At 42.5% G+C, this 26491-nt stretch overlaps 1 protein-coding gene across 4 annotated transcripts in view; it reads right to left on the bottom strand.

Annotated features, from left to right (window-relative positions):
- Positions 1 to 25634, bottom strand: part of LOC128699959 (AF4/FMR2 family member lilli) — a 183237-nt gene extending 157603 nt beyond the window's left edge. For 3 of the 4 annotated variants that reach the window (XM_053792802.2, XM_053792798.2, XM_053792799.2), the window contains exon 1: positions 24491 to 25634. The gene's annotated coding sequence lies outside the window, so the exon portion shown is untranslated. The remainder of the gene's footprint in view (positions 1 to 24490) is intronic. The other variant, XM_053792800.2, reaches the window with a different exon arrangement.
- Positions 25635 to 26491: the final 857 nt, after the last annotated feature.

Here is a 26491-nt window from a genome sequence, read left to right as displayed (position 1 = left end):
TTTAATGTTCATTCTGTAGTTATCTTGTGTCCGCATCACAATTAATATGACGCACTATTTTACGTGTCATTATGAAATTTGCTTCTATAGATATTTATTCTAGTCTTGAAGAATAACTTACAAAAGCTAGATTTGGTATATGCCTAAGGCCTACCCGGGATACATTTGCAAATCTGTCTTGGTAAGACACATACTTACAAACCTGTCGGTATTGTACAGCATTTTGATAATCAAACCATTCTTCTAATTCCTCCGACAGGTGTTGAACTGCAGGTGTTGGGTCATGGTACAACAATAACGGTGTATACGTTATCATGTGTACGTTATCAAGGTGTTATCTTGTGTACGTTATGAAGGTGTACAGGTGAGATACAACTTTACTAACCCTTGTGTAATAAAGTTGGTAGAATTACCGACAATATGTAAAGTAAAAGGACACAAGTGCAACTAATGTGACATTTATTGTGGTAACGTTTCGCTCTCCAGGAGCTTTATCAAGCCATTACAAACAATACATGGACACAGAGGGTATATAAAGGCTCAGAGTGAGGTGTAATACTAGTGAGGTACCATTTCGATGTTCACTAGTGGTAGTAGTAGTAGTAGTGGTAGTGACAAAAGTAATGGTACACAGAGTTCAATTAAGTCAACAAAATCTCCGGGGGGTAGAGGAAGATTAAGGTCCTGATTGACTTTACGTCGTAGAACCTCGATGGCTTTTTTGGTAGGTACTTTTGTGAAGAGGGAAGTCACATCCAAACTGCTTAGTTTCTTGTTACGGATGGAGAGGTTACGGATGCGGTTGAGAAGGTCACCTGAGTGTTTAAGATGAGCGGGGCTGATGGTCCCCAGAAGGCAGGAAAGATGTTTGGCAAGAACTCCGGCTAGTTTGTGTGGAGCACTGCCTATTCCTGACGTGATTGGTCTGAGTGGAATATTGTGTTTATGGGTCTTGGGTAAACCATACATGTGTGCTGGTTTAGGGTTGCTTGGTAACAAGTACAGAAGTTTCTTCCCTTCTCTAGTGCGTTTGAGTATTTGTCTGGTTTTGTATAGAAAATCTTTGGTGAGCGTCTCCCACTGTTGAGTGCTGATGGGTTCGTATGTAGACTGATCATTCAAAAGGTCCATCATTTTAGTGTTGTAGTCACTGGTGTTGAGGATGACGACTCCACCTCCTTTGTCGGCGGTGGTGACGATAATGTTGGGGTCGTTGGCGAGGTTCTTAAGGGCAGTGATGTATCGTCTAGGAAGATTAGAAGAAGAAGGTTCACATAAAGCTGCAGTGAGAAGGCCCTGTATATAACCCTTCTGGAAGTTGCTGTCACTGTGTCTATGGTTCTTGGTAACTAGATTGAGTTGATAGTTAGGTTTGCGTATGTTGGTGGTAAATTTGAGTCCCAGACTCAGTGCTTGTTTTTCGTAGTCGGTTAAGGTGCGTGACGATAAGTTGTTTATCAGGGATTCACGTCCCATTTCCTTCCATCGACTGTTAGAGCAGAGGTACTGAAGTTTGCGATTGAGTTTGATCTTCTGTTGGAGGTTAGCTGTGGTGACTGTGCTGAGAATATGCTCAGCAGTGTGTTGGTCAATCTGAAGATTGGCCCTCATATTCCTTGCAGTTTCAAAGGTTTCCTTAGCGATGTTAGAAAGTTCTTCGGCACATTCAGTTAAGTAAGCTTGGGTAGCTGGAGAGAAGGGGTGCTTGGATTGACCAACACACTGCTGAGCATATTCTCAGCACAGTCACCACAGCTAACCTCCAACAGAAGATCAAACTCAATCGCAAACTTCAGTACCTCTGCTCTAACAGTCGATGGAAGGAAATGGGACGTGAATCCCTGATAAACAACTTATCGTCACGCACCTTAACCGACTACGAAAAACAAGCACTGAGTCTGGGACTCAAATTTACCACCAACATACGCAAACCTAACTATCAACTCAATCTAGTTACCAAGAACCATAGACACAGTGACAGCAACTTCCAGAAGGGTTATATACAGGGCCTTCTCACTGCAGCTTTATGTGAACCTTCTTCTTCTAATCTTCCTAGACGATACATCACTGCCCTTAAGAACCTCGCCAACGACCCCAACATTATCGTCACCACCGCCGACAAAGGAGGTGGAGTCGTCATCCTCAACACCAGTGACTACAACACTAAAATGATGGACCTTTTGAATGATCAGTCTACATACGAACCCATCAGCACTCAACAGTGGGAGACGCTCACCAAAGATTTTCTATACAAAACCAGACAAATACTCAAACGCACTAGAGAAGGGAAGAAACTTCTGTACTTGTTACCAAGCAACCCTAAACCAGCACACATGTATGGTTTACCCAAGACCCATAAACACAATATTCCACTCAGACCAATCACGTCAGGAATAGGCAGTGCTCCACACAAACTAGCCGGAGTTCTTGCCAAACATCTTTCCTGCCTTCTGGGGACCATCAGCCCCGCTCATCTTAAACACTCAGGTGACCTTCTCAACCGCATCCGTAACCTCTCCATCCGTAACAAGAAACTAAGCAGTTTGGATGTGACTTCCCTCTTCACAAAAGTACCTACCAAAAAAGCCATCGAGGTTCTACGACGTAAAGTCAATCAGGACCTTAATCTTCCTCTACCCCCCGGAGATTTTGTTGACTTAATTGAACTCTGTGTACCATTACTTTTGTCACTACCACTACTACTACTACTACCACTAGTGAACATCGAAATGGTACCTCACTAGTATTACACCTCACTCTGAGCCTTTATATACCCTCTGTGTCCATGTATTGTTTGTAATGGCTTGATAAAGCTCCTGGAGAGCGAAACGTTGCCACAATAAATGTCACATTAGTTGCACTTGTGTCCTTTTACTTTACATACACACTGGTTGCTGTAGGTATATGGTTCAGACAACTGACAAGTTGATAAACTGAACACCATGTTCAACACTTGAGTATCTTTACTGGGGAAACGTTTCACCACACCATGGCTTCATCAGTCCAATACAAAGAGAACGGTGAACATCAGGAGTTCAAGACAATCAGTCCCTCGGTCTGATTACTTCAAATTCCTTTGATCTTCACCATTCTCATTTGGACTGATGAAGTCACTGTGTGGCGAAACGTTTCCTCAAAGATACCCAAGTGTTCCACATGTGTCTAATTTACCACACTGGACGACATAAGAACAGAAGAAAGAAGGAGCACTGCAGCAGGCCTACTGGCCCATGTGAGGCAAGTCCAAGTCTCCTACCGGCTTAAGCCAATGCCCTAACCTAGTTAGGTCAGGTCACATGCATCACTTACACCGATCATTTTCGTACCAGTTATGGAGATAAATGGTATAAAACACTCACATTTCAGCTTCTTAACTCACCCTGTAGACTTACTATTTTCTTTATACTAAGCTAGATTATGTTGCTATACATATATGAAAAATGCTCATTTAATGAGAATTTAGCACACTGAGACAATTATGTCTGGGAAGGAGGTGGAGGAGGGTGGCCAGGAAGCATTGAAATCTACAAGAATGTAACTGGTGGTGGGTGACTGAGCCGGTCCCTGCAGGATGGTAGCTTCAGCTAGAGTTGAGTGACCATCAGATACGTTTCACAGCTAACAGGTGGCACAGGTTAGGTTAGGTATGGTTTGTCAGGAAATAGGATGTTTCCTGATATACCTTTGATATACCTTTGAAGAGTTGCGAGAGTTTTACTACTCTTGGAGCCCGGCCATGGGCCAGGCTCATCTGGTGTTTGCCTGGTCAACCAGTCTGTTGCTGCTGGAGGCTCGCTGCCCCACATATCCATTACAGCCTAGTTGATCTGGACATTGGTCTTTTGTCATATGATGACCCGCAGCTAGAGCTTTTGGTCATCTGACCGAGGCCTTCCGCTGGCTTACCTCTCCACCCTTTTTAAAAACATATGGTTATGATTATAAACATTAGATGTTTTCAGGTGGGACAGAGAGGTGCAGGATCCACCAACAGGCAGCAACAGTCCGCTTACCCAGACAAACCTGGACCAACATGAGCTGGGAAAGCGGGAAGAACTCTGGAAACCAGTCACCCGTACACCCAGGTACACCCCAAGTACGTACCTCTAGCACGCATCAATTGGCAATGAGTGGCACCAGTGCCTAGTTTACATAATAAGGCCACAAGTCTCCCGATATTGCAACAATAACTCACCAAGACACTCTGACCTAACATACACTCACCATAACTCAGGCACAATGCCTCCATAACTCACTGGCTGCCAACATAACTAACTAGCAGAGGTCCTAAGAAATAACACTCTCACTAGGTCCTCTAGTTTCTATATTTACAATTACTACATTTATATAGTATCACATTAACTATCGTTACTTTCTCTTGCCACCATTACCATAACTTCTTATAACCAATGTATTTTAACAAGTTTTATAAGCACGTCTGAGTTCATAACTGTCATCTTCACAGCAGCAATACTTAAGTACGTTGCTTCCCGTTTGTCTAAGTACGACTGTTCATGTAGGCATGTTATTAGCGGGTTCAAACCGCGGGTTCAAACCCCACCCGTGGTATGGTTTGTTATTATTCTGTCTTGTGAACACGTAAGATGACAGGTAAATCTTTCTGTCTGATGAACACGTAAGATGACAGGTAAATCTTTCTGTCTGATGAACACGTAAGATGACAGGTAAATCTTTCTGTCTGATGAACACGTAAGATGACAGGTAAATCTTTCTGTCTGATGAACACGTAAGATGACAGGTAAATCTTTCTGTCTGATGAACACGTAAGATGACAGGTAAATCTTTCTGTCTGATGAACACGTAAGATGACAGGTAAATCTTTCTGTCTGATGAACACGTAAGATGACAGGTAAATCTCTCTGTCTGATGAACACGTAAGATGACAGGTAAATCTTTCTGTCTGATGAACACGTAAGATGACAGGTAAATCTTTCTGTCTGATGAACACGTAAGATGACAGGTAAATCTCTCTGTCTGATGAACACGTAAGATGACAGGTAAATCTTTCTGTCCGATGAACACGTAAGATGACAGGTAAATCTTTCTGTCTGATGAACACGTAAGGTGACAGGTAAATCTTTCTGTCTGATGAACACGTAAGATGACAGGTAAATCTTTCTGTCTGATGAACACGTAAGATGACAGGTAAATCTTTCTGTCTGATGAACACGTAAGATGACAGGTAAATCTCTGTCTGATGAACACGTAAGATGACAGGTAAATCTTTCTGTCTGATGAACACGTAAGATGACAGGTAAATCTTTCTGTCTGATGAACACGTAAGATGACAGGTAAATCTTTCTGTCTGATGAACACGTAAGATGACAGGTAAATCTTTCTGTCTGATGAACACGTAAGATGACAGGTAAATCTCTCTGTCTGATGAACACGTAAGATGACAGGTAAATCTTTCTGTCTGATGAACACGTAAGATGACAGGTAAATCTTTCTGTCTGATGAACACGTAAGATGACAGGTAAATCTTTCTGTCTGATGAACACGTAAGGTGACAGGTAAATCTTTCTGTCCGATGAACACGTAAGATGACAGGTAAATCTTTCTGTCTGATGAACACGTAAGGTGACAGGTAAATCTTTCTGTCTGATGAACACGTAAGATGACAGGTAAATCTTTCTGTCTGATGAACACGTAAGATGACAGGTAAATCTTTCTGTCTGATGAACACGTAAGGTGACAGGTAAATCTCTGTCTGATGAACACGTAAGATGACAGGTAAATCTTTCTGTCTGATGAACACGTAAGATGACAGGTAAATCTTTGTCTGATGAACACGTAAGATGACAGGTAAATCTCTGTCTGATGAACACGTAAGGTGACAGGTAAATCTTTCTGTCTGATGAACACGTAAGATGACAGGTAAATCTCTGTCTGATGAACACGTAAGGTGACAGGTAAATCTCTCTGTCTGATGAACACGTAAGATGACAGGTAAATCTTTCTGTCCCATAAACATGCATGACAGGTAAATCTTTCAAATTTCTACGTACATTCATTAGTCACTCCTCGTTAGGTACTTCCCTGTGTGCTTCTTAATAATTCTCGGTCCTCTAATAGCTCCTTTTCAACTAAAATCAGAAACCTTGTAGAGGGTCACTGGGGCGATGATCCCAGGAGCCATGAAGACGAGACATGGATGTAATTCTGTACACATATGGACGTATGTTGATAAATTAGACACATGTGCAACTCTTGGGTATCTTTATTGAGGAAACGTTTCGCCACACAGTGGCTTCATCAGTCCATACGTAGGAGAAACTTGGACTGATGAAGCCACTGTGTGGCGAAACGTTTCCTCAATAAAGATGCCCAAGAGTTGCACATGTGTCTAATTTATCAACATGTCGGTTCTCTGAACCATTCATCTATGGACGTATGTAATATAAATCATTTTTAAGTGGACAACAGGGGATCTGTTGCGTGTCGGCCTATCCACTCGGGCTTAGAATATAAGGGCGCGTCTACCGGAAGTGTTCCTTGTTCTATCATAGGTCAAGAGATCATATGATAAAGAAACGAGGTTCATCTCATTAGTTCGAGGTGAAAAGTCTTGCCAGACCTATTTCAGAGGGTGAAGCCACTTCTGAAACCAGTGGTAAGGGATCGGGAGTATCATGTGGGAGTTCGACACGTGGATTAGGTAAAGAAATACTCACGTAGGCTGGTAGTACGTATAATTACAGATAATGTGGGTAGCGCCCTTACAGCCGTTACCTAGTCTCTCTGCTCTCTCTCGTACAACTGACTGACTGGCCGCCCACAGTACCCATATAGAGGGTCTTTGAATACTGCCAGGTCAGCGCAATATGAGTTCAGACAGTGACTCAGGCAGAGACGGTTGGTCGTGAGTCAACTGGCACAGTGGTTACTGGTAACTGGTTACTACTACTGAGAGGAGGTGTTAGTGCTAGTGCACTTCACTGATGAAAGTCTGTGTTCCCCATTTTCATTTTTAAGTAATAAATCATTGAATTCCCTCTCATACAATATGTATCCTTCTCCCTGAAGGGTATCCCTACCTGGAGTCTACCTGGAGGGTATTCCGGGGATCAACGCCCCTGCAGCCCGGTCCACGACCAGGCCTTCCAGTGGATCAGGGCCTGATCAAACAGGCTGTTACTGCTGGCCGCATGCAGTCCAACGTACGAACCACAGCCCGGCTGATCCGGTACCGACTTTAAGTATCTGTCCAGCTCTCTCTTGAAGGCAACCAGGGGCCTATTGGTAATTCCCTTTATGCCTGGTGGGAGGCTGTTGAACAGTCTTGGGCCCCAGACACTTATGGTATTTTCTCTTAGTGTACCCATGGCACCCCTACTTTTCATTGAGGGTAGTTTGCACCGCCTGCCCAGTCTTTTACTTTCGTAGGGAGTGATTTCTATGTGCAGATTCGGGACTATTCCTTCTAGGATTTTCCAAGTGTAGATTATGATATATCTCTCACGCTTATCTCCCTCATGAATATAAAATGATTAATTCTCATATTTAATACAGTAGTCCTGGAGAGTTAAGTGTGCTGAGCTTTATTCAGAACTTATTTGGAGCAATTAAGTATAAGTGTTACTAAGTACAGTATCAGGAGGTGAATAGGAAAGCTGCCATCCCCTGGTATGACACTGTCTCAGTTGAGTTGTGAGCTGGACGCTCTACCATCCCCTGGTATGACACTGTCTCAGTTGAGTTGTGAGCTGGACGCTCTACCATCCCCTGGTATGACACTGTCTCAGTTGAGTTGTGAGCTGGACGCTCTACCATCCCCTGGTATGACATTGTCTCAGTTGAGTTGTGAGCTGGACGCTCTACCATCCCCTGGTATGACACTGTCTCAGTTGAGTTGTGAGCTGGACGCTCTACCATCCCCTGGTATGACACTGTGTCAGTCGAGTTGTGAGCTGGACGCTCTACCATCCCCTGGTATGACACTGTCTCAGTTGAGTTGTGAGCTGGACGCTCTACCATCCCCTGGTATGACACTGTCTCAGTTGAGTTGTGAGCTGGACGCTCTACCATCCCCTGGTATGACACTGTCTCAGTTGAGTTGTGAGCTGGACGCTCTACCATCCCCTGGTATGACACTGTCTCAGTTGAGTTGTGAGCTGGACGCTCTACCATCCCCTGGTATGACACTGTCTCAGTTGAGTTGTGAGCTGGACGTTCTACCATCCCCTGGTATGACACTGACTCAGTTGAGTTGTGAGCTGGACGCTCTACCATCCCCTGGTATGACACTGTCTCAGTTGAGTTGTGAGCTGGACGCTCTACCATCCCCTGGTATGACACTGTCTCAGTTGAGTTGTGAGCTGGACGCTCTACCATCCCCTGGTATGACACTGTCTCAGTTGAGTTGTGAGCTGGACGCTCTACCATCCCCTGGTATGACACTGTCTCAGTTGAGTTGTGAGCTGGACGCTCTACCATCCCCTGGTATGACACTGTCTCAGTTGAGTTGTTAGCTGGACGCTCTACCATCCCCTGGTATGACACTGTCTCAGTTGAGTTGTGAGCTGGACGCTCTACCAGAGAAGCTCAGTCACATAACTGATCTGTGCTAATTACTTGGCACTGTATTTACCTCTCAACATCACCAATGAATGTTTTTACTCACAGTTTAGTGCCACAAAAGCTGGCACCATCACACACACACAAAAATGTTCACTTACTTTATAGAAAATGTTCCTATAAATAGAGGAAAGTGCCACCATAACACATTGGAAATATCCCCCTAACTCAAAATTTTATTACCGTAGCACAGAAAATTGAATCAGAAAATGTCATAAACTTAAAAATTCAGGAAAACTGAAAAATATCACAAAAGTTTGCAAGTCATCGCCAGTTTAAAGAAAACGTGACTAAAACTTAAAGAAAACATGACATTTTAGGGAAAACTACAAAAAATTTACAGAAAAATGACCAATGTCTTCTTAATTGTTAGGAATTGTTTTCTGTAGGTCATGGAAACCATCTGCCGTAGATCATAGGAAATGTTCCACATAAACTTTTGAAGAATTCCAAGAGTTTTCGTACTCCCGCAGCCCGATCCTGGGCCAGGCTTGTCTGGTACTTGCTTGGTTAACCAGGCTGATGTTGCTGGTGGCCCACTGGCCCAGTCATCACAGCCTGGTTGATCTGGCACTTATATGGAGTCTGCCTGGAGGATGTTCCGGTGGTCAACGTCTTCAGAGCCCAGTCCACGACCAGGCCTCCTAGTGGATCAAGATCTGATCAACCAGGCTGTTACTGCTGGCTGCACGTAGACCAATGTAGGAACCGCAGCCTGGCTGGTCAGGTACTGACTTAAGGAATCTATCCAGTTCCCTCTCGAAGACAGCCAGGGGTTTATTGCTAATCACTTCATGTATAATGGGAGGTTGTTTAACAATCTTGGCCCCTGACACTGTTTTCTCTTAGTGTACTCACGGCACCCCTGCTTTTCACAGGGGAGTATGTAGCATGTGTGTCGAGTCTTATACTTTCGTAGAGAATGATTTCTATGTGCGGATTTGGAACCAGTTCCTCTAGGATTTTCCAAATGTAAATTATGATGAATCTTTCTCGTCTGCATTCCAAGGAGTACAGACCAAGGGACTTCCAGTGTTCCCAGTAATTAAAATGTTTGGCTGAATTTATACGTGTAGTGAAGGTTCTCTGCACATTCTACAGTTCTACAGTGTTGCCTTCAAAGGGGTTGTTAGTATACATCAGTATTCCAGCCAAAAGAGAACAAGTGACTTAAAGATTATTATCATCATCTTGGGTATCTTTCCCTCTTAAGGGTCTCATTATCCATCCTATTATGTTCCTCGTGGTTTTAATGACACTGTTGTCTTCCTTACATAGAAAACGTCCCATACAACTCACAGAAAACGTACCATACAACTCACAGAAAACGTCCCATACAACTCACAGAAAACGTCCCATACAACTCACAGAAAACGTCCCATACAACTCACAGAAAACGTCCCATACAACTCACAGAAAACGTCCCATACAACTCACAGAAAACGTCCCATACAACTCACAGAAATCGTCCCATGCAACTCACAGAAAACGTCCCATACAACTCACAGAAAACGTCCCATACAACTCACAGAAAACGTCCCATACAACTCACAGAAAACGTCCCATACAACTCACAGAAAACGTCCCATACAACTCACAGAAAACGTCCCATACAACTCACAGAAAACGTCCCATACAACTCACAGAAAACGTACCATACAACTCACAGAAAACGTACCATACAACTCACAGAAAACGTACCATACAACTCACAGAAAACGTACCATACAACTCACAGAAAACATCCCATACAACTCACAGAAAACGTACCATACAACTCACAGAAAACGTACCATATAACTAGCAATAAACATCCCACATAACTCACAGAAAACGTTCTGGGAACGCGTGGAAAAAGTTCCTCGCATTATAGATTTTTACTCTAAATTTAAATGTCTGCTAAAAAAAAGTCGCAATGGCATGTAAATGAGTCACATTATTTTCAGTAGTAGTAGTAGTAGCAGTAGTAGTAGTAGTAGTAGTAGCAGTAGTAGTAGTAGTAGCAGCACTAGTAGTCGTAGTGCTGGCAGTAGTAGTACTAGTCGTAGTGCTGGTAGTACTAGTAGTAGTACGAGTCGTAGTAATAGTACTAGTATTAGTACATTTATACATGGCCTGGAGTAATGGGAGACATTCAGGTTCGATTCAATGGAAGGGAAGGCCTAATTCCATGGTCCAATTGTGGATCTCATCCAGGGGAGGGAAATACGAGGACACCCCCCCCCCCCCAGCAAAGAATGTATTCTTAAAGTCTTCTGTGACGTGCATTTACTGGAAATTCCTCGTTCATGGGGAACACTTGCAAGCTCCATTCCCCTCCCCCCAGTCCCGATTATGAAGGTGTTTGGACAGGTTACCCGCTGCTCTCTCTCAGAAGAGCGGGTTGATCTGGGGAACTCGCCCACCTTAGTCTCTGCAGTCATCTGTGACGTGTTGCTCTGTCGACTAGCCCACCTCCGCCTCTGGTCTCCACTGGCTTGAGCAGATCGAGACGTAGACACGACACAAACATGTTTGCCTTATGGAGATGCAACAGGGGACTTTCCCCTCTGTATATCTTTACCTTCGTTTAAATAATAATAAAAATATTATTATTATTATTGTTATGATATTCAGCAATAATGATAAAATTTTAATTTACCTTCTTGTAGATGCCGTTGAGTCACATTCCTAAAAGTAACTTGTACTCTGTTTTAGGTAAGTTCAAGTACCGCTCTTCGTAATCAATCTGGTTTCATACTTTGATCAGATGTAGTACCTGACGCCCCACTGACACACTGCTGGTGGTCTCTCTCTTTCATTATAAGGACTAAGCATAAGAATGCAGGAACACTGCAGTGGGCCTACTGGCCCATTGTATGCAGGGTTTCTCCAGCTTCCATTCGGTGGAAAGAACTATATGCAAATGAAGTAATCAGATTTGATCCAGCGTCCCTCACCGGCATCAAGGTCTGTTTTGCCCTGAAGAAATAGAATTCCAACACTGACCAAGGCTTCCATCACACTGGCTGGTCCGTGCTCCTTCTGCTGTTCCAAAGTTTTGCTGTCTAGGACATCATACAAGAGCGACCAACAACTGCAACACTACACCGGAATTTGCCTGCCTGATGCAACATGCCCTCAACCTTGACAGAACCATTGTGGAATATCTTTCTTACTCCTAAGAGACTCATTATGGAGTATCTTACTCCTGAGAGTGTCTTCCTCACTACTGAGACAACCATTCTGAATAATCTTCCTCATTCCTGAGAAAACCACTGTGAGTTATCTTCCTCACTCCTGAGACAACCATTCTGAATAATTTTCCTTACCCTTGGACCCGAATTTTGTTTTGAGAAGCTCGTCCTGGTAGTAGGTACCATACAGTTGCTGTAAAACATTCAAGTTTTGACAGTAGTGGCATTTCCTGGACAGGTGTCTAGGCTCTCCAGAGCCGGCTGGCTCCTTCACACTCTTGGCCAGATGTGCAGCACACTTCAGAGACCAACAGTTTTCCTTCACCGCCAACTTTGTGGCTTCTGGAACTCTGGATGCTTCCTGCGCTATAGGAAGCACTAGTTCTCAATGATGAGAATGTAATGAGTGCTGCAGCTTGGGAGTGCTCCAACTCCCAGGTGGTTTAAACTGGAATACATGGGAATAGCAGATGGCAGGAGGCCCCACGGTCCATATCGAGGCTATCTGCCTTCTGGCTGCTATCCAGATGAAGACACGTGTGGCACACTGAGATATCTTTATTGTTGAAAGTTTCACCTGCGTTGCAGACTTCTCAGATGAATATAACACTGGAGACAGTAAAACAAAGAACAAAAAGGCACAATACCGTGACTGGAACAACACACAAACAACCCGCACATAGCAGAAACAAGCTTATGCCGACGTTTCGGTCCGACTTAGACCTATGTGCAGTTTATTTGCCTAGTAGAACAAATAATTCTGAAGTGGTCATTTCTTCAGCCCGAGGGACTTCTCGGTACTATATACCATGCGATGCTGCGAGACCAACAGTCTAGTCAAGAAACCGAGCCACGAGTAAAAAAAACTGAAAACCGAGGCTCCACCATTCCTTACATTTAAATATCCACACGAGTTTAGTGCGTCATGAAATACAATACAATCTTGACTTCCCTCTCTCAGTTCACACAACAACTGACCCAGCACAGCTGCATCCCAGTCTACAGTGCGCTAGCTCACTGTGCTTGTCAAACCACTTACTCTTGCAGCTGGCACAGCTACCATCTGCGCTGACCCACCTCTCCCTCCTGCTGACCCAGCCTCCGTTTTGTCGAGGAATCAGCAGCAAGGTGGTATACAAATGAACAAACATGCTACCTACTGAGAAATGGTATGGTGATACCGACAAGATGTGGAAAAAGACACTTAGAGGATATTTATTAAGGGAAACGTTTTGCCACGAGTGACTTCTTCAGTCCTACTTCAGACCTACTGAACACTTTATTTTAAGGCTTCATTTCGCTCACCATTATAGGTTGGCCAAGTAAATACATGAGCGGGCGTGAATTGGACCTGACTAGCACGGGCCATTTGGCATGCGGCAGTGTTCCTTCTTGTGTTATGCAAAGGCAAAGCCTAGATTTACCCATAGAGTTGTACAAGTAAGATATATTAGACCGTGTTGTGGGGTCTCAACATTATTCACGACAATACTTGGGAAACTTCAGTATTTCTCCAAAATCCAAGAAGAACGGCATCTAGCCCAGCAAGTCAGTGATCACAGTCCCGCCCCTCTGTCACACCACCTTGACCCCTACTATTGTTTCTGCTGCCTTGCTCTCCTCTGTTGGACTGAGAAAAACCCCCCAAGGTGGGCGAAACGTCTTCTTAATAAATGTCTTTCAACCCACATACGTGTTTATAACAATAAAAATGGTATATAGTACAGACATGAAGACAGACACATGAGCGACAGTCGTGTCTTACTCGTATTTATTAATATACCTGTGGATATACACCGAAAGATGTGTATCCGTGTATATACACCGAAAGATGTGTATCCGTGTATATACATCAAAAGGATTGTATCTCTCAGTGAATATATTCTTAGATATTTGTATATCTGTGTATATACACTGGGCGATTACTGAAGTATCGACAACTTGTTGTGTACAGGTGTTGTGCAGCCTTAATGACCCTGGTGCAGGTGTTTGACACAATAAACAATGGTTTTCCTTGTACGTCCTAACACCTGACAACACTTGATAACACAGCAATAACACCTGACAACACTTGATAACATAGCAATAACACCTGACAACACTTGATAACACAGCAATAACACCTGACAACACTTGATAACATAGCAATAACACCTGACAACACTTGATAACATAGCAATAACACCTGACAACACTTGATAACACAGCAATAACACCTGACAACACAACAATAACACCTGACAACACTTGATAACATAGCAATAACACCTGACAACACTTGATAACACAGCAATAACACCTGACAACACTTGATAACATAGCAATAATACCTGACAACCCTGGATAACACAGCAATAACACCTGACAACACTTGATAACACAGCAATAACACCTGACAACACTTGATAACATAGCAATAATACCTGACAACACTTGATAACACAGCAATAACACCTGACAACCCTGGATAACACAGCAATAACCCCTGACAACACAGCAATTACACCTGACAACACTTGATAACACAGCAATAACACCTGATAACACTTGATAACATAGCAATAATACCTGACAACACTTGATAACACAGCAATAACACCTGACAACCCTGGATAACACAGCAATAACACTTGACAACACAGCAATTACACCTGACAACACTTGATAACACAGCAATAACACCTGACAACATAGCAATTACACCTGACAACACTTGATAACACAGCAATAACACCTGACAACATAGCAATTACAACTGACAACACTTGATAACAGCAATTACAACTGACAACACTTGATAACACAGCAATAACACCTGATAACACTTGATAACACAGCAATAACACCTGACAACATAGCAATTACACCTGACAACACTCGATAACACAGCAATAACACCTGACAACACTTGATAACACAGAAATAACACCTGACAAGATAGCAATTACAACTGACAACACTTGATAACACAGCAATAACACCTGACAACCCTGGATAACACAGCAATAACACCTGATAACACTTGATAACACAGCAATAACACCTGACAACATAGCAATTACAACTGACAACACTTGATAACAGCAATAACACCTGACATCACTTGATAACAGCAATAACACCTGACAACACTTGATAACAGCAATAACACCTGATAACACTTGATAACAGCAATAACACCTGATAACACTTGATAACAGCAATAACACCTGACAACACTTGATAACAGCAATAACACCTGATAACACTTGATAACAGCAATAACACCTGATAACACTTGATAACAGCAATAACACCTGACAACACTTGATAACAGCAATAACACCTGATAACACTTGATAACAGCAATAACACCTGATAACACTTGATAACAGCAATAACACCTGACAACACTTGATAACAGCAATAACACCTGACAACACTTGATAACACAGCAATAACACCTGACAACACTTGATAACACAGCAATAACACCTGACAACATAGCAATTACAACTGACAACACTTGATAACAGCAATAACACCTGACAACACTTGATAACACAGCAATAACACCTGACAACATAGCAATTACAACTGACAAGACTTGATAACAGCAATAACACCTGACAACACTTGATAACAGCAATAACACCTGACAACACTTGATAACACAGCAATAACACCTGACAACATAGCAATTACACCTGACAACACTTGATAACACAGCAATAACACCTGACAACACTTGATAACAGCAATAACACCTGACAACATAGCAATTACAACTGACAACACTTGATAACACAGCAATAACACCTGATAACACTTGATAACAGCAATAACACCTGACAACACTTTATAACACAGCAATAACACCTGACAACATAGCAATTACAACTGACAACACTTGATAACACAGCAATAACACCTGACAACACTTGATAACAACAATAACACCTGACAACACTTGATAACAGCAATAACACCTGACAACACTTGATAACAGCAATAACACCTGACAGCACAGCAATTACAACTGACAACACTTGATAACACAGCAATAACACCTGACAACACTTGATAACAGCAATAACACCTGACAACACTTGATAACAGCAATAACACCTGACAACACTTGATAACACAGCAATAACACCTGACAACATAGCAATTACAACTGACAACACTTGATAACAGCTATAACACCTGACAACACTTGATAACAGCAATAACACCTGACAACACTTGATAACAGCAATAACACCTGACAACACTTGATAACACAGCAATAACACCTGACAACACTTCATAACACAGCAATAACACCTGACAAACACTTGATAACACAGCAATAACACCTGACAACACTTGATAACAGCACTAACACCTGACAACGCTTGATAACATAGCAATAACACCTGACAACACTTGATAACAGCAATAACACCTGACAACACTTGATAACACAGCAATAACACCTGATAACACTTGATAACACAGCAATAACACCTGACAACACTTGATAACACAGCAATAACACCTGACAACGCTTGATAACACAGCAATAACACCTGACAACGCTTGATAACACAGCAATAACACATGACAACACTGAGAACACTGCAGTAACACACGACAACACTTAATAACACAATAATAACATGACAACACTGGCAAACAATAATGACACATGACAACACTTACAAATGCAGCAATAACACATGGCAATACTTGCAAACACAGAAATAACAAATGACAACACAGCAATAACACATGACAACACAGCAATAACAGAAATAACACATGACAAAACTACAAACATAAATAACAACACTTGCAAACACAGACATAACACATGATATACATGAATTGTAAAGGATCTGCCTAGTATGGGCCAACAGGCCTCCTGCAGTGTTCCTCCTTTCTTATGTTCTTATGATAACACTGCAAACACAGCAGTTCAGAGAGCAGTGATACAGTATCTCACATCTGTACTCACCAACATGTATTTGCGGGGTCAAGATATAGCTCCTGGCCATGTCTCTAAACTACCTTGATCGGCATTACTTATTTCTAGTCTCGTGAGCTTCTACCCTGGGAGTCCTGTCTGGTGTCAGGTTTCCCTTGACTACAAGCTACCACCGACTGTTGTGGGTGGCATCCTGGGGATGCCCTACAGACAGGGCTCAGCTGGGTAACAACTCTTGGTCTGTTAATTTCACTGTGTAAAAGAATGGCTCACTGTCAGAACTGTGATATTCGTCTCACTAAGTTTCACTGTATATTCCCATCACTGTTCACTGTACTACTGGTTAGTCACACATGACTACTAACACACTAAGACAGGTAGGCTTATCTGTGACCAACACACGTCACGTAGGCCTACTGTGACCTACAACACACGTCCAGTAGGCCTACTGACCCACAACGCACGTCAGGTAGGCCTGTCCCTACTGTGATCAACAACACACCAGTTAAGCCTACACTGTTTCTGTGACCAGCAACCCATGTCAAGTAGGCCTATTCTGTGACCCACGATGCACATAAGATAGGGCTACCTACCTTCAGGTAGGAAGAGAATCATGGGAGACTGCAACAAACCTACTGGCCTAATTTTAAATGTACCCAAAATTCTGGCTTTAGTGACGACGCTCAGCAGTTCACTGGACTCGTTCCAGACTTTTTTTTTTTTACCAAGGTAGTCCTGTTTAAAAACCATACCACGGGTGGGGTTTAAACCCGCGATCCGAGAGTCCTATTTGCATTGTATTTGCTATATCCTGGTTTGAGGCATCGGTCACCTGGGAGACGTGGGTTCGTATCCCACCGCTGGCTGCCACCATTCGTCGCGGAGTTCTTGTGAGAAGGTGTAGTAATAATGTTGGTGGAATTGCCGACAATATGTTAGGTAAAAGGACACAAGTGCAACTAGTGCGACATTTCACTGTGGCAACGTTTCGCTCTCCAGGCTTGACAAAGATCCTGGAGAGCGTAACGTTGCCACAGTAAAATGTCTCATTTACTTGCATTTGCCCTTTTACCTAACAAAAGGGAAGGTCACGTGACACCAGCTTGGTGTAGAGAAGGGATGGTATATATCACCAACACTAAATCTAAATTTGTCCGCTGCTGCAAGTCGTATCTTGGTTACATATTTTCACCGCATTATTTCTGTCCCATTTATATATTTACGTTTTCCATTCGTATACCTCAGTCACACCCCACCAATCCTAATTCTACGTCTTTTCAGAGACTGAAGGCACTGAATGTGAGCTATCTTGGTAGGAAAGGGTTCGAATGCATGGGATCAAGTTCGTCATCCTTTCTCTATGTTTCCCAGCGCATCTGTGTTTATGTAATATGGAGACCAGAACTGTGCAGCATAATATAAGACTTTGCCGAGGATATATAACGTTGACGCATAACCTGAGAACACATAAATGACAATCATTTTTAAAGGGGTGGACCGGCAAGCCAGCGGAAGGCCTCGGTCAGATGACCAAATCTCCAAAAGCGGGTCATCATCTGACTAAGACCCGCGTCAGGAAACACTTGTCCTGTTTCCTGACAATCCTAACCTAACCTAACCTGAGAACACAAGGCAGAACTCCGGGAGAAGAAAAATGTATGAAGCCAAGAATTCTAGTGTTTGTGTGGTCAACATGTCAAGTTTGACAGGTCTATGTTTGTGTGACCAAATACACTTACTGCCTGTGATCAACGTCAGGTAGGCCTACAACCCGTGTGAATGCCACGTCGGGTATGCTTAATTAACAAGTACTTGACCAACTATGCGAATGCCAGCTAGACCTGTGGTCTGTCTCAGACTTAACTAGTTAATTAATATATTTACTTAAAACGTATATCCCTCTCCCCCCCCCTCTCTAGTGAATATACTTAACAAATATACACTTCCCTGTGAGGTTTACAGGGTCCTAAAGTCAGTTCCTGACCACCCAGACCGTAGTTCATATGTTGAACTGCGTGCGGCCAGCAGAAACAGCCTGGTAGATCAGGTCCTGAACCACCGGAAGGGATACATAACTTAAAACTGACCAACCACGCCCACTCTCGGAGCCCGTTTTCTGCTGCCTAACATGTACAGTGGAGGATGCTACTGTGAGATATGGAGTGTCTCTCAGGGTTCTTGTCCCTGGCCAGGAACTACCAACCTTCATATGGAGTGTCTCTCAGGGTTCTTGTCCCTGGCCAGGAACTACCAACCTTCATATGGAGTGTCTCTCAGGGTTCTTGTCCCTGGCCAGGAACTACCAACCTTCACATGGAGTGTGCTGAAAATATCTAGCCTAGACAGGACTCGCAGCAATGGTTTTAAGTTGGAAAAATTCAGATTCAGGAGGGATATAGGAAAGTACTGGTTTGGTAATAGAGTTGTGGATGAGTGGAACAAACTCCCAAGTACCGTTATAGAGGCCAGAACGTTGTGTAGCTTTAAAAATAGGTTGGATAAATACATGAGTAGATGTGGGTGGGTGTGAGTTAGACCTGATAGCTTGTGCTAACAGGTCGGTTGCCGTGTTCCTCCCTTAAGTCAATGTGACCTGACCTGACTAGGTTGGGTGCATTGGCTTAAGCCGGTAGGGACTTGGACCTGCCTCGCATGGGCCAGTAGGCCTTCTGCAGTGTTCCTTCGTTCTTATGTTCTTATGTTCTTATGTTCTTGTCCCTGGCCAGGAACTACCAACCTTCATATGGAGTGTCTCTCAGGGTTCTTGTCCCTGGCCAGGAACTACCAACCTTCATATGGAGTGTCTCTCAGGGTTCTTGTCCCTGGCCAGGAACTACCAACCTTAATGAATTACACCTTACAACTTAAAAAAATAACTAGTACTTAATATAAGAATACAGAACAATGAACGACCGAGACTATAACAGGTACAAGATGCCCAATGGAAATAACTATCTTACTTTTTGAGTTATTAAAAATAATACAGGAAATTTGCAAGTACATTACTATGTAAGGCGAATGTAATCGTCCAAAAAATGTGTAAAAATTGCACCTAAAAAAACTACTCGTCTGTTTTATACAGATCTTAACAGCCTCGTCTGTATCATATAGATCTTAATAGCCTCGTCTGTATCATATAGATCTTAATAGCCTCGTCTGTATCATATAGATCTTAACAGCCTCGTCTGTATCATATAGATCTTAACAGCCTCGTCTGTATCATATAGATCTTAACAGCCTCGTCTGTATCATATAGATCTTAACAGCCTCGTCTGTATCATATAGATCTTAACAGCCTCGTCTGTATCATATAGATCTTAACAGCCTCGTCTGTATCATATAGATCTTAACAGCCTCGTGTATTTAATACAAATTTTAATGTCTAATTACTGTCCTAGTAAGAACTTGTTCAGTGTCACTGCTTCAGTTCTAGCTTTTAGAGTTGCATCAAAACTGTCCAATCTAAATACGATTAAAAACGGAACTGATGGACTGATTACATCGTCTTCAAGTCTCTTCTGCTTCTATCAACTTTTCTGTACTCGACTGAAGAAGCCTACTGTGTAGGCGAAACGTTTCGAAATAAAGATACCTAACTGTTGCATATGTGTCTTACCTAACAAAACCGGAACTACACAGAGCTTACTGTCAGCTGCTATTAATGTTCAACCAGGAGCTGCTGTGTAGGCCTACTGGCTTTGCTAGGCAGGTGCTACTTACGTTAATAAGAACATAAGAAATTAGGATCGCAGCAGGCCTACTGGCCCACGCGAGGCAGGTCCATGTCGCCCCTGGCTTAGATCAATGACCCACCTAGTCAGGTCACATCCGCTTAAGGAAAAGGCACATCAGACCCACTAGCACAAGCTAGTCAGGTCCAGCTCACACCCACTCATGTATCTATCTAACCTATTTTTAAAACTACACAAAACTCAGACCTGATTCAAGTTAGAAATATTCAGATTTAAAGATTTAGATAAGTTTAACACTAAGACTGTAACTGCCTCCCAGCACACACAAGGGGGATTACCAACAGACTCCTGGCTGTCTTCAAGAAGGCGCTGGACAGGCACCTAAAGTCAGTACCTGACCAGCCGGGCTGTGGTTCGTACGTCGGTTTACGTGCGGCTAACAGTAACAGCTTGGTTGATCAAGCCCTAATCCATCATGAAGCCTGATCACAGACCGGGCTGCAGGGGCACTGACCCCCGAAACCCTCTCCAAGTATACCACAACCTAGTGTATACTGCCATCAAGTGTACAGAACGTATAAGTTCTGTCAAGCACCTTAACTACTGGGAACGCTTGGAAGCACTTGACTTGTATTCGCTGGAACGCAGGAGAGAGATATATCATAATCTACACCTGGAAAATCCTAGAAGGAATAGTCCTGAATCTGCACACAGAAATCACTCCCTACGAAAATAAAAGACTGGGCAGGCGGTGCAAATTACCCCCAATTAAAAGTACTGGCGCCATTGGTACACTAAGAGAAAACACTATAAGTGTCCGGGGCCCAAGACTGTTCAACAGCCTCCCATCAAGCATTAGGGGAATTACCAATAAACCCCTGGCTGCCTTCAAGAGGGAGCTAGACAGATACCTAAAGTCAGTGCCGGATCAGCCGGGCTGTGGCTAGTACGTTGGACTGCGTGCGGCCAGCAGTAACAACCTGGTTGATCAGGCCCTGATCCACTGGGAGGCCTGGTCATGGACCGGGTCGCGGGGGCGTTGATCCCCGGAATAACCTCCAGGTAAGGAACCATTTTGGTCCCAGAGAAATTTACGACAGTTAGATAAGTACTGTTAAGGGCTCGTGTAACAGTCAACCGTCCCAGTCTCTCAATAAAACTGAAATACTGAATTTAATTATGAGAATAGGCTGAACACATCAATATGCAATACTAAGAACATTTGTTTGATGTTTCGCCCAGTGTGACCCACTCCAGTAGAGAACAGAAAAAAAAAATATAGTGGACTGAGGTCAGGTGTTGTGAAGTCAGGCGCGGCCCTGAGGTCAGGTACGTTGGAGTCAGGTACGGTGAGGTCAGGTGTTGGGAAGTCAGGTAAAGGTGTGTAAGCCACGTGATGCACAAACAAGTGACTCACAACACCTGACCTCACGGCACCTGACCCCACCCCCTCTCTCCCACATGACTCGCCTGACCTGTCTCTTTTCTATTCAAAATACAGGCTAGAGAAAGCCCGGGGCAGGCGAAACGTCTATATATATATATATATATATATATATATATATATATATATAAATGAATGAATGCGAATAACACAAGTCAATGACCTTATTCATTTAACTAAAATTAACTGCTCAAAACTGCTCAAAAGGATCAGGTCACTCCAAAATATCATTCAACTGACATCCCTTTTCTACACACCACTTTTTCAGTGGTTATAAATACCCACCTTGACGGTATTTTTTAATACACACAAGTTATTTTTCTATTAACACATCGGCCATTTTCCACAAAGGTGAGGCGGCCCAATAAAAAAACTTTCACCATCATTCACTATATATATATATATATATATATATATATATATATATATATATATATATATATATATATATATATATATATAATATATATATATATATATATGTAGCGAGGCTACACATGACACAGCGTAACTACATAAAACCATAGCGTATATATGCTATGGTTTTATGTAGTTACGCTGTGTCATAACATAACGTAGCATAACGTAAACCATGGTATAAAATTACAACAAACCACAGTGCATAACTACAACATAAAAACCATGGGATAAAGATGCTACATAACGCAAATCACCGCAAAAAAATACCACTACATAAACCCTACCATAACTAAACTCAACACGGCTACATAAACCATAGAACTATGCAACTTACAATACAACTACACGTTGCTTTAAAAAAACACGTAAGCAAACACTAGGCCATGTTAGAAAACGTTTTGCTCCTGGGACCTTGATCAACATAACTACATGAACCACATTACATGAACTACAACATAACTACATAAGAACATAAAAACGAAGGAACACTGCAGAAGGCCTACTGGCCCATGCGAGGCAGGTCCAAGTCTCCCACCGGCTTAAGCCAATGCACCCAACCTAGTCAGGTCAGGTCAGGTCACCTTGACTTAAGGGAGGAACACGGCAACCGACCTGGTAGCACAAGCTAATCAGGTCCAACTCACACCCACCCACATCCACTCATGTATTTATCCAACCTATTTTTAAAGCTACACACCGTTCTGGCCTCTATAACTGTACTTGGGAGTTTGTTCCACTCATCCACAACTCTATTACCAAACCAGTACTTACACAAACACCACAGTATAGCGACACAAAATTCGCAACATACCTACACATATCCACAACATACCTACACATCCACAACATACACATATCCGCAACATACCTACACATCCACAACATACCTACACATCCACAACATACCTACACATCCACAACATACACATATCCGCAACATACCTACACATCCACAACATACCTACACATCCACAACATACACATATCCACAACATACCTACACATCCACAATATACACATCCGCAAAATACCTACACATCCACAACATACCTACACAAAAACCACAACTACACATAAACCACATTACACATAAACCACAAATGCACAAAAAACCATATTACATAAACCACAATATCTCACAACCACAGCATAATAACATAAGGAAACAATGCCATAAGCCTACTGGCCCATGCTAGGCAGGTCTAACTCACCCAACCACGCCCATTCATGTACCTATCTAACTTATTTTTAAAGCTGCCCAGAGTCCTCCTTTCAATGACATCACACATAAACCATAAAATAGCTACTCATAAACCAAAACATAAATAATAAACCACATAACTACATGTAAACAAAACTACACAAACATTACACGTAAACCACAACATAACTAAATGTAAACCACAACATTACATATAAAACAAAACTACATGTAAACCACAACTACTCATAAATCACAAGATAACTAATAAATCACAAGATAACTAATAAATCACAACTAATAAATCACAAGATAACTAATAAATCACAAGATAACTAATAAATCACAAGATAACTAATAAATCACAAGATAACTAATAAATCACAAGATAACTTCATAACTACTCACAAATTACAACATAACTACTTATAAAACAAAATAACTAACCATAACCACAACATGAACTACAACATAACAAACCAAAACATAACTACTCATAAATCACATTACTCAACTACTCGTAAATCACAAAATAACTAATAAACCACAAAATAACGTCATAGCATTACTCATAAATTACAACATAACTACTTATAAAACAAAATAACTACCCATGAACCACATTACTTATAAACCACAACATAAACCGAAACATAACTACTTATAAACCACAACATAACTACTCAAACTACAACCACACAAACAATATAACTACTCTCCACAAAGTACACTCCAGGTAATAGGTAAACATACCTACACAAACTACATTACACATAACTGACAACATACAAACATAACGGCACAATATATCTACACATACAACGTAACTACATATACCACATACACATTATCCACAACATATTTACATATACCACATACACATAAACCACAACATAACTACATAATCGTACATGCCCCATTACATATACATTACAAAAAAACTACAGCATAACTTATCCACATAACTACAACATAAAGCAATAAATGACCAACATATGTGGCTCTTACCTTACAAGTTCATCCTAAGATAATCAGCAAATATATAAATCACCTCATCCTTGATACAATGTCACATGTGTATCACTGACCACGGTATCTCTGAGTCAGCAAGCACTATAATTCACTATATCTCAACGCCACTGGGTTTATAATTTACAAGTACTGACGTCAAGGCCCTATGGCTGACGCAATGCTACTGAAGTCAGTCCAGCTGACGCGTGGATAAGGGTGGCGCAACACCACCCTGACGTCTCTATCCGTCTCTATCCGCTCAATACACAGGTCACAATCCGCGCCAAGGCTAGCCCCGCCTTCCTACTGGTGTTAATGGGGCTTTTAGCACCGCTAAACCCAGCGAGTCAGGTTAAAATAGGGCCACAATTTCCTCCCCCCGGCAACACTGCTCTCTCGCGCTCTCTCCACTCAGTAGAGCTCCATAACCAGTCCAGACGTCCCTTCAACTATCCACTCGCTGTCGTTCAGTTTATCAACTCCCGTTCAACCAAATCCTCAAACCAGCAGGTTTAATTTTCTACATAAACCACGTTTATCATCAATTATCACGTGCTGGCTGGTTTATGCGTGCAACACCGCATCAATTCTCGTTATCTTCGTAAAGCACACGCAAAAAATTCTTGCCAAAGTCATCTAATAGTCTGGAATGGGCATAAATTGGTTAACTGGTGGGCTGCTAACCATCTATACGAGTGGTCTTGGTCCCATGATGGTGCAGCTGGTTCAAAGATGGCGTCCTAGGTGACCAGAATACTATTAATGGCGTATTAGGTGACCCAGAGTACTTAATGGCGTCAGGTGACAACTGGTGGAGCAGGCTTGAAGTACCTCTGTGTACTTGGTGTACTCAAAATAGGCACCAATTTTTTCCCCCTCGCGGCATTTGCATAATGCGTAGTGACTCAGCGGCGGCGGGAAGAGTACAGGTGGTACCGGAATCAGTGTATAGGTGAGTACAGGTGGTGCTGCAATCAGAGTATAGGCGAGTACAGGTCTGTAATCAGAGGCAGGACCAGTGGGAAGCGAACCGGTTACAGTGTACTCAGTATAGCGGCTAGTACCGGTCTACAGACGGGGAGGAACCCAGTCTTCACTGTACTCAGTGTGGAGGCGAGTCCAGGTCTACATGGGGAGGATAGAGAAGGTTCCCGGGTTCGCTGAATCACCCCCCGACAGCCCCCAGAGAGAGCAGCCCCAAGCCCTCCCCAGCATGAACCAGCTGCACCATTACAGCCAATCCCCAGTCACCATCCTCGCCACCTGACCAATCAACAGCCAGTTTCCACTCACCTGACCAATCCGTGGAGGCGTTCCGCGCCACCTAACCAATCAGCGTGAGGAACGTCCCAGCCTAGGGGAAGAAAATTGATGGTCTGAAATACACCCGGTTGCCATGGTGACGGCCCCAGTCATCCTGGGACCAGCATTGATGATGTTTACACAAAGGATATACACTGAAGCTCGCTCTAATTGGGCTCTATAGATACACCCCGCTGATAAGAGAACTCCCATGAGCCGGAGAACTCTGAGAGAGAAAAGAGAACGCCAATTACAGATTACACTTGTATGTAAGGATACACTCTGTGTATACTGTATACCGAACTTTTGTTTGCATGTATGCCGATGTTTACTGTAATTGGGAAAGTATACATGCTCGCTATGGTGGGAATTCTCTCTCTAGGTTACACTTAATTTAAAAACACCAATTTCAATTAGATTCATACACTACAGTGAATATGTATACACATATTGGATATGTATACACAACATACATTGAATATACACAACATTGAATATGTATACACAACAGATTGAATATGTATTCATTACATCGAATATATATACACAACAGATTGAATATGCATACACATACAGTGAACATGTATACACAGACATACACATTGATGCTCACTGCAATTGTTAGTGTATATCAATACATTTACTGGAGAGCACTAAACCCGCAGGGGTAATACAGTGCATTAGGGAAATAGACAA

This window comes from Cherax quadricarinatus, chromosome 64 (assembly GCF_038502225.1).
Source record: "Cherax quadricarinatus isolate ZL_2023a chromosome 64, ASM3850222v1, whole genome shotgun sequence".
Lineage (NCBI taxonomy): Eukaryota > Metazoa > Arthropoda > Malacostraca > Decapoda > Parastacidae > Cherax > Cherax quadricarinatus.
Note: the sequence above shows the minus strand (reverse complement) of the source record. Positions and strands in the feature narration are given on the sequence as shown.